This window comes from Alligator sinensis, unplaced genomic scaffold (genome assembly GCF_000455745.1).
Source record: "Alligator sinensis unplaced genomic scaffold, ASM45574v1 scaffold874_1, whole genome shotgun sequence".
Classification (NCBI taxonomy): domain Eukaryota; kingdom Metazoa; phylum Chordata; order Crocodylia; family Alligatoridae; genus Alligator; species Alligator sinensis.
The window spans coordinates 366,459-383,150 of NW_005842302.1; the positions used below are offsets into that span (position 1 = coordinate 366,459).

The following is a 16,692-nucleotide window of genomic DNA, read 5'->3' on the forward strand; positions in this document are numbered from 1 at the left end:
GCTCTCAAGACCCAAAGCTAGCACATAGTATCGGGGCTCAGAGCTTGGAAGGGAATTAGTGGGATCTAATGAATACTTTGGTGGAGAAAAAAAAAAGCTGGAAGTAACTAAGAGCTAGGAATGGGGGGTGGGGGGTGCAGCTGGGAAGCTAGCAGGGGCAATGGAGAACTTGTGGTAGTTAGGATGGGGGTCTGGGCCCCTGAGGAATAGCAACTAAGGGAATAAAAGCTTGAAGCAGCTTTGGGAAGATGAAGGGGCTCTATGAACCTGAGCAGCTTGGGGCCCTCGGGGTAGAAAGGGATGAGGCAGCTTCTTGTGGCCTCCCCTTTTCCCTACTACATCCCCTCATTTTAAACTCCCCCCCAGCCCCTCTCCCTCCCTGCCAGCACAGCTGCTGCTTGCCCCACTTCCCTGGGAGCTCCTCAACTTGCCCCACATCAGCAAGAGGAGCACAACAGCAGAAAGGCCACTTGCTCGCATGAAGCCTGGAATCAGTGTCCCCACCTGCAGCTGGAGGGAGGATCTGCCACTTCGCTCATGGATCGATCTGTCTGAAGACAGTCCCACAGGGTGAGCATCTAATTCTCCTGCCCTGTCCCATAGCACAAGAGCACCTCAAAGTCTTGAAGGGATTTATTCTCGCTGCACCCTGTGAGGGAAGGACCTACCACTGACACCACTGTGCTGATGCCAAAGCACAGAGGGAACATATGACTTGACCAAGGTCACATCAACAGTCAGTGTCAGCTCTCTGAATGTGGTTTTCAAGTCCCTATCTGACCAGAGGTTAACCTCTTCCTTGCCAAGCACTGGATAGTCTATATAGACCCTGTCCCATTCCATTACTGGACACAACTTAGATTTTCATTGGGAGGCTGGAGCTGCAGGGTGGCTTGGTTGGTTGTTATATCAACTCCACAGGGCAGGAACGATGCTTATCCAACCAGTTAACAGAGGGGACTAGGCAGGGTCTTACTCTTTCTTGGCTGGGGAGTGTTGTAGGTGAGGTGGTGTCAGGCAGAGTTTGTAAAGCGTGTCTTTATTATGAATTCCTCCTATGCCTGGAGCATTCTGGCAGGCATGTTATGGAGAATGAAAACAGAAATAGATCTGTCAGCACTGAATTTTTATTCAGTAAATATTAGAGCTGGTGGAAGGTGACAGATCGACAGCCCCAGATAATGGGGCCCCCTGTTAAACCACATGATAGGAACAACACAGGCAGCAGCAACAGCAGCATGACATGCTTCTGACGGGCCTGAACTCCTGCTCACGGGCTTCAACCCTGACCTAGTGGGACCCTAAGTCAAAGAGAGGTAAATGTATTCTCCTTGGCCCATTCTGGCCTTGACCTCTGTTCTGACATGGCCAAAAAGGAACTAGTTCATGTCGATGATGATTTTGGAAATGGGGTGAAATGGACCCTTATCTACCAGGAACTGGAGCTTCACCCACGAGCTCACAGAGCATGAGCCACTCAACAGACCTGCACACAAACCTAGGCTGACCTGGAATTGCTGACCCAGAATGGACTGGCTCTACGTGCCATTTTCAGTCCGTAGCACTACCCCTCTGCAAAACAACAGGACTCTTTCTGCCCCCATGTGATGCTTCCTGCACTGGAAACAGTAGGAAACTTCCCACTGGATGAGTAAGGGCAAAACACCTTCCACTTTTTATAGAAGCCTTCAGCAGTGAAGCAATTTCAACAGGGTATATAGATTGGTGAGCAAAGCTACTTCCCACACTCATGACAGCCATATGGCTGGGCCATAAGCAGACAGCTCACTGGAGTCTGAAGACATCTGCCTTGGAGGTTTGAGTCCTGGTCTGTTGGTAGCTTCCAGAGAGACTCAGTGAGGTAGTCACCTCTTTAATCTCTAATTCACATGCATCCTTAGCGTGAGTCCCAGTAACTCACCTTCTGCTAAGGGCTGTGCTCCATCACCCACAAAACACCAGCCCAGGGTGGATGTTCTTTTCTCAGAGACTGAGGCCAAAGACCACCTTACCCGGAGCACAAAGATTCAGGTCAACTTCTCATAGGAGATCTACCCAACAGGGAAAATCACCACAAGAGACCCAGGGGCAGCAATGGTGGGTTCCAGGAAAGAAACTTCATCACTTTACTAAACCAAGAGGGGATTTTATGCAAGGTCTAGAAGGGAAAGGAGAAGACCTCCCCACCTCTCCCATCCCAAACAGGGGTCTGTATTCAGGCTTAAGTAGCACTTATTCTTCAAGAAGAAAGCACCTCTAGGAGGGAAGCTCGTGGACCTACTTTATTTGTTCCTTAAATGCTTAAGAGGAAAAAAAAATGAACTAAACTCCTGCAATGAACATGTCTCTGATCCCAGTGCATGCATCCAAGAAGTGCAAGGACCCAGAAGAGACACGCATTTGATTTCCACATGTTCTGTAATTGCCTGCATATCCAGAGCAGTTAGCTTAAGGACACAAAATAAAATCCCAACTGGCTTCTGCATGACAGCTTAAGTTACAGTTCATCTTAAACTATCTGCTCATCAGCTTGGCTTGCCTGTGTTCCAGTGAGAAAGAGATGCAGGATATTATTAAAGCAATGATGCATTCACTGGCAACACACGTGGTTTCGGCAGTCACTCACAGAATGGAGGACCACCTAGAAGGAGTCAGTACAGAGAATCCACGTATTAATAGCAAAGGGCAGAAATGCAGGGTCAGATGGAAGTTCACTGGCAGGCTTTCATGGGTGGTCCACAACTAAAACATACCCAGGGATGATGGACGGACAAGCCACACTAGTCCAGGGCTAGATGCAGACTGACAATGTCACCACACCCCAACACAGTGTCAAGCCTGGAGAGGGACCCTCCACTGGGAAGGAACATTGTGGCAGGAAGCAGCCTTCAAAGTGCTTAGAGACGTAAAAGACATATACCAAGTCTGAAACATGAGGGTCCAGAGCTTTAGGGAACAGGCTGAGCAGCCCTGAGACGAGAACCCAGGAGCAAAAGACTGAGACCTGACTTGATGTGGTCGTAATGTTCATGCACCTGTTAAGAAACTCTCCAGGGTCTGTGAAGGGTGTCTAAAGACAAGTGGGCAAGACATCAGCTCTCAAGGATGCTGCTGTACAGCAGAGAAATATGCTGGTACAGCTGCCTGAGGACCCGGTACTAAGTTGCTGGTATGCTCTGGGTCAGGGTTAGGGTGCATGTGTCAGAGCTGTACCAAGGAAGCTTTAAAAAAACTCTCACGATCTTGTCTTTTCTGAGCATTAAAAATGTCCCAAGATAGATAAATGCAAGTGCCAACTGAATTGCACTGTGAGAACCAACCTCTGGCCACATAATTGCACATGACGGCTGAGGATTAGGAAATATAAGGCAAGATCCCTAAGGCCAGTGATTGAATCCTCCCAACTCAGCATGGCACAAAACTCCACAAGGGAGTCAGTCCCAACAGTGACATCAAACCTGACTGCGTCCACCCACAGAGATAGTACTCGACCTATAATGCAGCCTCCTAGCCCCTGAAGGCCAGAAGTGACCTCCCAAACCCAGATCCCCTTTCACATGTTATTAATTTATAGCCACATTCGTTATGCACAAAGGCAGAGATGTGGACAAGCAAGTGCATACACACAGGGAAATCACAGATGGGAATCCCAAAACATAGTGTACAACAGACCCTCTGGCTAAGGAAAGACTTGGTATTTCGGTCCATCCTGAATTAGGAATGTAAAACAGAGGAGCATCCTGGGTAATCCAGTCCAGCCCCCTACTACTGCAGACAACTCCATCACATAATCCCTTTCATAAAGGGATCAAACCCCATTTTACAACTAATCAAGTATTTTTCTCCACTAATCCCACTGTAGAACTTAATTTCTTGGGTGCTTAAAATCCTTCAATATCTCCATTCAAAAATTACTCCTCCCAATAGAGACCCATTTGCTCCTGCACTGATGCTAAATTTCTTTTCCCTTCTGGATGTTTACCCACCTGATACATTTACATACAACAGTCGTGTCCGCTCCCAGCCTTAATTTGTGAAGCTATACAAGCCAAGTCATTTTAGTCTCTTTTTCTCTAAGCACCCTAGCTGCCTCTCTGCACCTGCTCCCATCAGAATTCATCTATCTTGATCTTGGCTCATCAGACCTGTATCCAGTACTCCAGATGAGATCTCACCACTGCCTTGGACAACAGTATTACTATTGGAAATATCTTCCCTGACACTGTCCAAAACTATTTTCACAGCTGAAGACATTGGTGGCTCACATGTAACAACTAGTACACATAGGTCTTTCACCTCCTCAGCCATTTCCAACTGATGAGATCCAGCTCATGGAAGACATTCAGATTATCAGTCTTAAAATGCATGCTCTTGCCCTGTGTTACTGAATTCCATCCCATTTCTATTTCTCAAGGCCATTCAGTTCATGCTCTATGAAATCCTGATCCTCCGCTGCATTAATAAAGCCTCCCAACATCATGTCATCAGCAAGTTTCATTAGCACTTTCCTACTTTCTATGCCAAAGTCGTTAGTCAAAGTATTAAATAAGATCAGTCTCTAGACTGATCCTTGAGGAGCTTCACAAGTAACTCCCCTCCAGCCTGAAACGTTCCCTTTTCACAGTCCCCATCATCATCTTTTTTAGCCAGTTCTCTTATAACTGTTGTACAAATCCCACCTCCTCACCCTCAATCTTCTCCAAAATAACTGATAATTTCCTTTGTGGCACTATATCAAGTTTGGTTCTGAAGTGCAAGTAGAATAGATCTACCAGCTCTTATAGAAATGGTATCAGGTTAGTCTGGCCCAATCTAATTTTGGTAAAACTATGTTGCATTATAACCCACTGTCCATTTACCTCCAGGTCTTTAGTTACTCTTTCCTTCAAAATTTGTTGTAAAGCTTGCATACCATCAAGGTCAAGCTCAACAGTAGTTGCTGTTTGTAATACACTATCGATCCAGGATGTTCATGTTACATCACTAGAAATAAAGTTTCGCACTTCACCAGTTCACTATTGCCTGCTTCCACAGCCCCTGGGAATAACACAGTAAGATGTTGTCACTTAACACTCATCTGTACATCTCAAATCACTACAAGCAGTTGTAGTCAGTAGGCAGGCAGGCATCATTTCCACCACTGCCCACAAGTAGACACAAAGGTACAGAGAGAGGTTGGAAGCTGTATTTTCAAGTGACCAGTAATATTGGCTGCTTCATTTTGGGCGTAAGTGCCTGCAGACTGGCTTTCAGCAATGCTGAGCATCTGCATCACCAGGTAAAAGCAACCAGTGCCTGGTGTCAGCTCCTCTTAGGAATAGGGCTCCAGCAAGCGGTTCAAACTGAGCACCCAAAACAAGGGGCTGCCTTTGAAAATATTGGCCTAAGTGATGTGACCAAACCCCTGCAGCAAGTCTAGGGTAGAGATATAGACCAAGAGTCCGATGCCTTATATCAGGCATATACATCCCCAGGGTGATGTATACTGTATAGTCTATACACATTCCAGGCATGTTTTACATTATAGATGAGAAATGGGTTCCAAAATAGCTTCTGGCACTGACTTCCTACGCAGCCTTGACTTAGCCACTTATCTTCCCTGGGCCTCACCTTCCCCCTACCTCTGCAAATAGAGAATAATATTTATCTAATTATACACATTTTTATAAAAGCACTTTGTGATCTACAAACAAACCACAGAAAAGCAAAATATAGAATATGTGCATGATCTCACACACACAGTCCATTTATATCTTGCCTAGCCTGTAGGAGTGGCTTTTCATCGAGACACCATCATCTGCCCATGATGCCTGAGCAGATGAGATGGCCCCTTCCTAGATATGCAGCATCAGTGCCACATTTGTGTTCAGATCCCGGGCCATGAAAGCATCACAGGATTGCAGTAAGCAAGCAGGGCCCGAACAAACATACGTGTGCGCACGGGATAGAAAAGCAAGCAGAGTGTTTGACTGCGCTCTTGTAGGCCAACAAAGAAATTGATTTGTCATCTGAGCATTTCATGTCTAGTGATCCAGACAGCAGCATTAGCTTTCAATTAACTGATATGTTTAGCATTATAAACAAACTGTCTAGCATGTCAGACCACACAGGCACGAATGTGAAGGGGAGAAAGAGGCCCTCTTCTAAGAGCATCAGCCAGCAGGACCTAACTCTTTGCCTCTCCCCAGCTGTCAGGAGAAAGCAAGCCAGCCACCAGCTGCAACCTGGACTGATGGCTACATGAAAAGTTGACGGACCCAAAGGCTTCTTATGACTCCCACCCCAGTACATGCTGTAACTGGTGCTCTGTTTGAGATGCTGCTACAAGACAAAGCAGTGATTTCTTGCAAACCCCACAACTGAATGGCTGATGAATCTATTGGATCTCCTGCAGCTTACAGAGGACATGCTGGTGATCTGGGTCAGTTCCAGAGTTTTCTGGAGATGTCACCTATCTATTGATTGATCTTAGGTACTTCAACTTTATTGTGCATCAGCAGATGCATGATGAATAGATCCAAAGAGGTGATACTTCCCCTCTATCGGGCGCTGGTCAGACCGCAGTTGGAATACTGCATGCAATTCTGGGCACCGCACTTCAAGAGGGATGCGGATAACCTGGAGAGGGTCCAGAGAAGGGCCACTCGTATAGTTAAGGGCTTGCAGGCCAAGCCCTACCAGGAGAGACTAGAGAACCTGGACCTCTTCAGCCTCTGCAAGAGAAGGTTGAGAGGCGACCTTGTGGCTGCCTATAAGTTCATCATGGGGGCACAGAAGGGAATTGGTGAGGTTTTATTCACCAAGGCGCCCCCAGGGGCCACAAGCTAGCAGAGAGCAGATTTAGACTGGACATTAGGAAGAACTTCTTCACAGTTCGAGTGGCCAAGGTCTGGAACGGGCTCCCAAGGGAGCTGGTGCTCTCCCCTACCCTGGGGGTCTTCAAGAGGAGGTTGGATATGCATCTAGCTGGGGTCATATAAACCCAGCCCTCTTTCCTGCCTATGCAGGGGGTCGGACTCGATGATCTATTGAGGTCCCTTCCGACCCTAACATCTATGAATCTATGAACAGCATCCACCTCTTCCCCATACTCCTCTTCCCCCTCCCCTCACTCCCCTGCTCCCCTATTAGGGCCACTTCAACTAAGAGCATGCCTTGCCCTACCAGTGACACATCTTTCAATGCCTGTTCTTTTAGTGGTGAGTAATGGTAACAAAGGTTCCCACAGCTTTTCACCAGTTCCAGCTCTCCTACCACAGACAAATCATTGCTACAAGGTTGGTTGGCCATACAGCCACCTGGCACAGATGTCAGGATGGAAAGGAAGCTAAGCCTCCAGCTTCAACCACAGGGGGTAGAAGGGAAAACACATAGGGAGCCAAGGGTTAGGATTCCTACTGCAATAGTGAGGGCCATCGGATGCAAGATCCAGCAGTGAGGCCTGTGGCTTTATGCTCCACCTGAAAATAGCACAGTGCTGGGGCACTGGGGTCTGTAATGGTCCAGAGGAAGTTGCTCTCATGGGTCCTTAGAGCACAGCACCTCCTAGTACCTCACTGGGGCACTGGGATGAGAAGGAAGGATGCCACCTGTGCAGGCTCCCATGCCACTTTCTAGGGCTCTACTGGGGCAATGGGATCGGCATGAAGTCAGAGGAGAGAGTGCTCATCCGCCCCTCCCTGGAGTCTCCCAAGAGCTTGTGCTCTCAACAGCCCACTGATACCGGTGACAGCTGAGCCGTCTCGCACAGGTTAATGCTGCCCAGATGTTCCCAGTTAGTGCTAGACAAGCTTTTCCCTTTAATTTTCAGATGAGTTTGTGTCTGTGTGTGCAAAACCTCAGAACTCAGAGGCTCAGTCCAGGGACCCGGGATCAAAGGCAACAACTGTGACAGAGAATAAATGAGCAATTCCTGGCAAGTTCCACCAGATCAGCACGGTGACAGAGCTGGCTCAGACCACCGCCTCAGCTAAAGCCTTCCTCCGAGCTGACAGCAAGCAGGGAGGAGGGGAAGGGGGCCTTTCCCTTCCAAGGAGGCTAGCAAAGACTCACAACAGAGTGACTCAGCCCCTTTTCCCTTAGGCCCTATAGCTCAGGTACAAGTGGCCTCTCTGAGAATACAGATCTCCGCTTGCCTTCCCTGTGACTCATGTAACCCTCCCCCCCACACCTGAAGCATCATCTCAGGTCTGGGAACCCAGGGCTGACCCTAGCCAGGGGCTCAGAAGAAGCATGATGGATGACTTCATTGGACTCACCACGCCTAATGTAGATGCTTCTGTGAAACACAGCACTTGTCCCTTCCTCTCCGAGCTTGGAGCATCTCTCAGAAACCCAAGAGAAGCTGGTCTGCACACCCGTGCAGCACACTCCACTCCCGCTGACATCTTTTTTCCAGCTAATGGTGGCTCCGAGATACCTGGCTAACAGTAGCTGTTTGTTCCACTAACCAGGGATTGCCACTGGCAGGTCATTTATGAATCAGGACACCTGCTAGCTGAAAAAGAAAGCTCTCCCAATCCAGCCACAGTCAAAAAGCAGAGCTCGGTGCCATTCTCCACAAAGCTGCTGCAGTCATACCAGTCTAGCCAGAGGCTGGAAATTTAGATGTCCAAAGGATTTGCACATCTATGGCTTTCAGTGTCATTTTCAGGCCACCCAAAGCAGCTGCACAGCACACCTGGTACTCGGGACATTAATTTCCCCCTTGAACTCATTTTCTCCCAGGAAGGTGTAAAATGGAGGTCAGCTAACCTTGCTTGCTAGCACAGCACCCAGACATAGGTATCTAAATAAGATCCTCATCTTTCTTATCAGAGATCAAAATGCTCCTAAATCACTGCTAGGGAAGAGGAAAGCAGTTTGTCTCAACTCCAACCATAGCTTACATACCCCATGAGTGAGACACAGAAGAAAGTCCATTGTGGATGAAAACCCCTGCCTCTGCATATGCCCTCCAAAATATCTCCCCTATGAGAGCTAAACAGCAGATTGTGGATGTCAAAATTTTGCAGTCATCTTTAACCCACCCCTGAGTACTCAACATGATTTTCTGAAGAAACTGTAAAGAAATCAAGCCACCTTTATTATAAAGCACTGATCACATGCATTTAATAACTGCAAGCATGAAGGATGTAATTCCCTTAATATAGAAGGTATAAAAGTGAATCACTAGCTGAGCAGTAGGTGAAAGTGCATCAGAATAAATACTTATGAGGGTGATATTTTGCCCATTAAAAGTGTGGAATCCCCCTTTCCACAGATCACCCAGCACCAAAGAAGCTGGCATCACTAAAGGACAATTCAAGATTTCTGGGAGAAAAAAAAATATTCCAGTTTACAGAAATTATTATTAGAGTAACTAGGGTGTAATTGTGATTTGTCAAGGTAATGATCATTAAACATAACACACCTCTATATTTTCTAATCTCCTCTGCTAGCCAGGCCCTTCTGGAGCTCAGGTGAGGGTGGATGCTGTCGAAAAGGTATGCCCCGAACTCTGGAAACACAGCAGCTAAGCTGATCTTCCATGGACCCAACTTCACACAACCCCATGTCCTGCATGGGACCACTTGGAGGTAGGGTGGCTCAGAAAGGTACCAAAGCAAAGCAAATGGTGGTCATTAAAATGACACGTACAGGAAACAAACTGGACCAATATACAGCCAGCAAGAAACAAGGCTCAGACTTGTACCAATGCGCACTCAACCAGACATGGCATCCGAGGTCTGAACAGAGTTCAGATCCTGCATCCAGAATGGCTACGTGTCCTAGCTGGCATTGCTTGCTGGATCCCCTGAGAAGCAGCACAGCAAATGGGCCTTGGAGGCTGAATTCCTCCAGTCCCGTGAAAAATGGTCTCTGTGTCTGAGAGGGGAAGTACATGGAAGAGTAAAGAAACAAAAAAACCAGAGAATGTTGCCCTTGGAAAAAGCAAAATGACAAGAACATTTCCCAAAATGGCCTGTGGATGATGAGAAGGTCCAGTAGATACTGACTATGTGGAGAGAAGAGGGTCTCCAATTATAGCTGCTTCAGGACTGAGGCAGGGTCCATCTGTGCTTGAAGAACACCCAGCCGCAGTGCTACCAGCCTCCTGGGAGCCACTTGATGTAACACAAAAAGGAAAGCAAGGCTTTCGAGGTCTAGTAACACTTTGACTTCTGGGACAGTCTATGTACTGGGATGACTGCACACACTCTCTTCTGCCTCTGAAGGCTTCCAGACCCCCAGGGGAAACCATGCATCATTCCTATGTTGCCCAGTTGAATCAAGGCAGAGATGCATTTTCCTCACTCCAACATTCTGGGCAAGGGATACCAGGATGTTTCCTTAAATTCACATGGGGGCTTGGTCCTGAACTGAAGCCTGGCAGGCAGGAAGGTCCCACTTATTACTCAGGAGCGACCATGAAGGCGCTTCAAGCAGAGTGATTAAGAGGGAGAAGAATGGCTACCTGCAATTGGGTGCACGGAGTAAGCCTGTGGAAAAAGAGTTGCTGTTACAGGGGTAGAATCAGGCACGAGGGTGAACACAAAAGTCTTCCTCTCTTCCACTCTCTTCAGCAAAGCTTCTGAATTCTTCTGTCTTGCCACTGCGAATGACTGCCAAGCATTTTTCCATACATATTGTGAATGAAGGCAGGGAGGATACAGTGGGCTGATCCCAAGACCAGAAACCTCAGCCATCTAGATATAAGGTCCCAAAGGACACACTGGGGAAACTTGCCCCGCAAAGCCCCATCATGGGTCACAGGACAACAGCGGCACCATAGTCCAATCAGAAAAAAAAAAAATCACAGAGCAATGTTTAAACAAGTCCGGAGGAGCTCAGTGACCCAACGTATGCTCCTTCTGGCACAAAGGCATGTTCTGCTGTAGGGAGGCTACTGCTGTGTGCAGCAGCCCTGCCTCATTTACAGGATCTACATAAAGATACATGAACACAGCAGATGCTACTGGAACACCAGCCTCTGTCCTCCACCCAAAAGGCAGAGGCCTAGCTACGCAATGCTGCCTGGAGTCCCTACAAATGCCAGCCAGGAGTTAAGGTTCCCTACTTATTTTTTGTCAAAGGGGGTGGATTTACATAAAGAAATCAAGTGCCCCTGTGATCAGCGCCTCACTGAACATCTACTGTCCCAGGACACCGGTGGGGAAGACGCAAAGGGTTGCCTATGAACCTACTTCATCAGCCAAGAGCCTTGCCATGCCATCATTTATTTGCTCCTGCCCATCTTGACAAGCCCAACCAGAATTCCTCCTCCCTCCCACTCTCCACACCAAGTCCTGGTCCTTGTTTAAGTCCTTGCTTAACTCCGGGTCTGGTGAAAGATCCACAAGGCACCTCGCTTTTGCAACCGGGTCTGCATTTCCGAGTGGTCTGAAGACAGCAGCCTGCTCCGCTGCACCGTGGAAGCAGTGCCAGAGAAAGCTAGAAAAAGAAAGCCCTCCCGCTGACACACTCGGCCTAAGGCTTTCCTGGCGCTAGGAGCACTACGTAGGATTTCTGCCTTCAGGAAAGGGAGAACAGGCTGGTTGAAAGGCAGGCAGTGAAGATGAAGCAGGGCTGGCAACAACGGCAGCAGCAGGGATTTCTTTAACAAATTCCCTCCTTAATTTCACGTCATTATTACCTTGTTAGCGCCAGAAGGAACCAGGCCCGGGGTTCCCTAGCGAGAGCTTCAGGCCTGTGGAATCAATCAGCACGCTGCTCTGCCACCTCGTTCCCACTTGTACAAGGGAAGCTTCGTTTGCTAGGCGCACGCTGAAACAAAGGCCTCGAGAGGAAGCAACGGGGAGCAGGACCTTTCCCTCACTCTTCCAAGACAAAAGCAGAGAGAACTGCTTTTGCCCCGCTGTTCCTCTCTGAAGGGGCAGAAGTTTGAGATCTGAGCCCAGGGCCGGGAACAACAGCTCAGATAGTCGATTTCTGCTTCTGCCACCGACTCCCTGTGGGACCTTGGACAAGTCTCTTCACCCCACTCAGTCTCCCTGCTTTAACACAGTAAATACCATAATAGACCTCCACTCCCAAAGCAGTTTGGGGATGAACTAGCTCTTTATACAGGGCTTTGTGTTGCTGACGTTCTGCACAAGTGCCGTGGGTTGCTATAAGCCAAATGCTACTCCCAGGTTTCCTGCCATCTGCCCCCAGTCCCAGCTGTGCCCACAGCAAAATGAATGCACCTGTCACTGCAAGAGCTTATGGCTTTTCACAAATACTCTTTCTTCCAACACCCCTCAGCATGTGGCAAGTGGCATCGCCCCCAGCCAAAAAATGGGGAAACTGAGGCAGAGAGGACATTGTGCTGCTCTATCTTGCACCCCATTTATGCATTTACACCTGTGTGGAAGTATGTAAAACCCACCCAGAAGGATGAATGAGCTGGAAGGGGCTTCTGATGTAGGAGCAACAGGCACCCTGAGGGTGGACAGGTAGAGACCTACTGACATGTGGCAACTTCCATGGTGAAGCATGGCCTTTACAAGGTAGGGTTTGAATAAGGGACCCCAGCTCTTACTTTAATCCCTGGCTCTGTCTTTGGTTGGAAGGACCTGACTGACATCCCCAGAGACCAGCCAACTACCTCTCCCCCTGAAAGGAGTATTTGCTTGGTTATTGTTAGCTAGGTTGGGCATGCAGCTGGGTTTTTTCCTAAAAGTCGTGAATAAAACAATCCTCTGCATTAGGGAAGGCCGTCCCTGCTGCTGCCTGGCAGAGACCGATCTGCTGTACATCAGGAACATATGGGACGGTAACCGTCAAGGTATTCACGTCTCATTAGGCTACATCTCTAGAGCCGGGATACAAGCTTGTTTTCCCTTGGGTGGCCATCTTGCTCAGGAAGACGACGATATCCCAAGAGTCTCACAGCACAAGGCTCAAGACGGGATGCTCCATCTGCTTTCCAAAGGGTCTCAGAGCACCCCAAAGCCTTCCCAGCAGCCAGGCCCACCCTGGTTCTGATGGAAGGCTCTCTCCCCTTCATTCCTTACTCCTGCGCACATGCTGAACGTCTGAGTACATGACCCCTGGGGTTGTCAAGGACATCATGGTGCTTCACAGAAGGACCGGTGGGCTGTCCCAGCCGCCTGGCCGAGCTCCAGCTCTGCTAATTATATTCTTCCTCATTAAACTCCCCTGGCAGTTTCAATTTCCTGTTCCAAACTGCTGTGTAGCATCACAGGGCAAGGTTTGAAAGAGCAACCACATTCTAGTCCAGAGATGGCTGCATTTCAGTGCCGGGGATGCAGTTCCTGTCCACTCTTGCAGCAGCAATTACTCTGGACAAGTAACTACTGTAGTTAGTTAATTGTCCCGAGGAAATACCAGTAGTGCTGGGAGGTATCCTAGAGAACAGAGCTGGCATAACCAGCACCCACCGTTTCACCCCGCAGGGGCAAGCTGGGACAGGAGCAGATGCCCTGAGGGGCAGCGAGGGCATGGCTCAGGTGCACTGTGTGACGGCTCATCTGCAACACACGGACCTGTTCAAAGCCTTTGAAAAGGAAAAGAGCTCAAACCTCTACCAGGCCCAGAATCAGAGGGGGCAAGAGCACATAAAGCTCCAGACTGCACCAAAATCCAATCCTATGCTAAAGATGTGGAAGCGACTTCAAGGGCATGGAGCTCCTCTGCAGTAGCAACATCAGCCTGGTGAAATAGGGGTGAAGCTCATGCATCAGAAGAGCAGAGCCAGAAGAAGAGGAGGGGAGCAGGGATGCTAAGCCAGCCTCAGCTACAGAGCTGTGCCCACGCAGCTCAATCCAGCTCTCCAAGGCATTTCCATACAGCTCTGCTCTGCCCCACACCTCAATCACCAGCTGCAGCAACCTGCTACATCAGCCCAGCCGTCTCCCCCCAGACACACGCACACTTACCCACCCCGCACACCAACCCACGCACGCACTCTGAAATCCCAGGGCTCTGTGTGAGGCTAAAATTGGGAGTGCTACCTACACCCAATGTATTTATTATCCTGTACAAATTGAGATGAGACTTGCGGGGCTGTGCTGCCGAGCCCTCCCCTTCCCAGCGCCTCCACTGACTCCTCAGAGCTGTGGAAACAAAGCTCAGAGCCGCACAACGGACACTTCAAAGGGCCTTTCTGCTTACTTCGCAACTGCGGCTCTTAGGAATGGATCCCAGCGCTCCCTCAGCCCACCTCGTCCTCCCATTACCCCTCACCCTACGCGGCCCCCAGAGCCTGGCTCTCAGCGAGGCTATTTCAGGCGCCGGTTTTCTCACAAGCACCACAAAACCTGCAGCCGGTCCCCCTCCGAGGCAGGGGAGACGGAGCCAATCTTTCTTGGACTTGGTCTCTGCTCCCACGAAACATTTGTTTTGCTGCATAGCCCCCAAGGAGCCTGAACTTTGATCTCTCCACATTTTGGCTCTTCAGATATTTATAAAGCTTCAGCAATTGAGCAGCCATGTCCAGCTGGGCTGGAGAGGGGCCAAACTCCCCCCACCCCGACCCCCAGCACAATGCTGCTCAGAAGAGCCAAGGGGCACAGCTCTTTAAGAGTATCTGAGAGCTGCAAGGAGGCCTGCACAGGTCTGTGTAGCTTCACAGCATTGCCACCACCAAGGATTTAAAGCTTGGAGGGTGTTCTCTACAATGAGGCAACCAGGTTGGAGGAACCCAGGTTAACCATTACCTACAATTCCCTATATCATATGCCAACAGGCCTGACCCCTGAGCTCCTTCCCTGTACTACAAAGAAGCCACAGATAGATTTGGGTATGGCCCTACAGTTAGATTCGTGCACTCTGAACAGTAAGATCCAGCTGCTGCCACCCATCTCACAGGGACAGGGTGTGAGGGGTGTTTCACCTCTGCCTTGGCCCATCGGGGGCTAAATGTAGCCTCTCGGAAAGATCAGATACTGCAGCCAGAAGCCTCCCCAAAGGGCACCTGGCATCAGGCGTTCTGATGCGGTGGTTGTCAGCTGGCTGAGCAATTGGATATTAGCAGCCTTTCAAGAAGATAACATTCTCATTTCCTGCAGCTTGTAATAAATCCTTGGAAACTTCAACGTGGAAAAAAAATCACTCTATTTTCTGACTGTGTCTCCTTCCCAGAGCCCCATCCTGGTCAGTTTTTACTGCAGGGTGGTATACAAGGTCACCCACGGGCTGTTGGCTTCAGTGTTTTGCAGGACGGGCATGGCTGGCTTTATATAAGAAAGCCCTGCTACACTGCCTTGCAAAGAATGACACAGCTAGGGAACTCTGGAGCAGGGGATAAGACAGACTTGATCAGACTCTCTCCTTCCCCGCATTGTACCTCTCACTCTTGCCAGCGTCCCTTTATCCAGAGGGCATGGAGAGACTCTGAAATGGGCCGCTGTGTTTTGGTAATGGTTTCGGGTCAAGCCAGCTCAGGAAACAGCAGACTGGATTCAGAATGGAAAATCTTCCACCTCCAGCAGAGAAGGCCCATACTCAATAGTCCACTCCCTTTATGGGCTCTTTAAACTACATGATCAACTAGCCTATATCCTCAGCCTTGCCCATGGGAAAGATATTTATCCCAGCATTATTGATAAAGGACTGTGCCTAGGATCCTGCTCATTAAAAGACCTGTAGCAAATAAGCACAGAACTTGCTTATTTTTTAAACGTGCACTTTTAACAGGAAGGAGCATTTTTTTCCCCGTTTTTTATCTGCCAGATATATCTTCCCTCCATGCACTGGGCAGGGAATTTTTTTTTAATGTCAGTAGATGGGCAAAGGCAAGCGAGGCCAATGGCTGGAGCAGTGGAAAAAAGCACAGGAGGTGACATCCCACAAACGGTGTCCATCCAATGGCCTCTCTTAGGTAAGCGCATACCTAGTAGGTCCCTAATGTTAGAGAGGCCAATCTATTTCTGAAGCCTCCCCACCAGCTGATGCTGAGCAGAGAGGTATAACATTTTGGAGAAGCGTTCGAGGAATCTAGAGGTCATTCTGATTCATAACTGCAAGAGGGAACAAGTGGCGCAGCCAAACTCAGTCTCCCGGGCACAGAAAGAGCAGGCGCCATCAACCTGAAAATGCATTTACTAGGACACAGACTCCTTCCTGGTGCCACTCAGAGTCACGGAGTCATTTCAACGGCAAGAGCAGACCCTTGTCGGAGGAAGTGCTGCAGCATGCTCCTGGGTTCCTTGCCAAGCCTCATTTAAACTGTGCTTTATTTTCTCTCTCTCCGAGTCAGCTGTGTGACCCGGTCAGTCCCGGGGCCAACCCAGCTTCGCAGCAGATCTCCCCCCGTCCCCCAGAAAGTACAAACCAAACGTTGCTAGAGGTGGGACAGACAGACAGGCAGACTGCAAGCGAGACGGGGGCAGAGACAGACAGACACAGACCCGAGTGAGCACCGAGGGACAGCGGTGGCAGGGGGAGAGTGTCTGAGCACTGAAGCACAATCTCTCAGTTGTTGGAGCCGGCTGGTGGTGCCACCGATGTAAAGACACATCCAGTGTTACTGTGGCAACAGCAGGCGTCAAAAGGCATTGGCACCGAACCAAAGGGGGGGCCGGGGCGAGAAAGCACACCCCTTCAAGGCAGCAAAGTCAGCTACCGGGGGAAGTGCTGGGGAGTCCAAGAGAGTCCGAAGAAAGGGAAGTTCATTCTGCCGGAAGAATGCAGGCATTGTCTCACGTCCGAGCAGAGCCGGTCCTCCGGGGGCTGGGGCTGGCTCCA

At 49.3% G+C, this 16,692-nt stretch overlaps 1 protein-coding gene across 5 annotated transcripts in view; it reads right to left on the reverse strand.

Moving 5' to 3' along the window:
- Positions 1–16,692, reverse strand: part of NTRK3 (neurotrophic receptor tyrosine kinase 3) — a 296,675-nt gene that overhangs the window by 239,465 nt on the left and 40,518 nt on the right. The window lies entirely within an intron of this gene.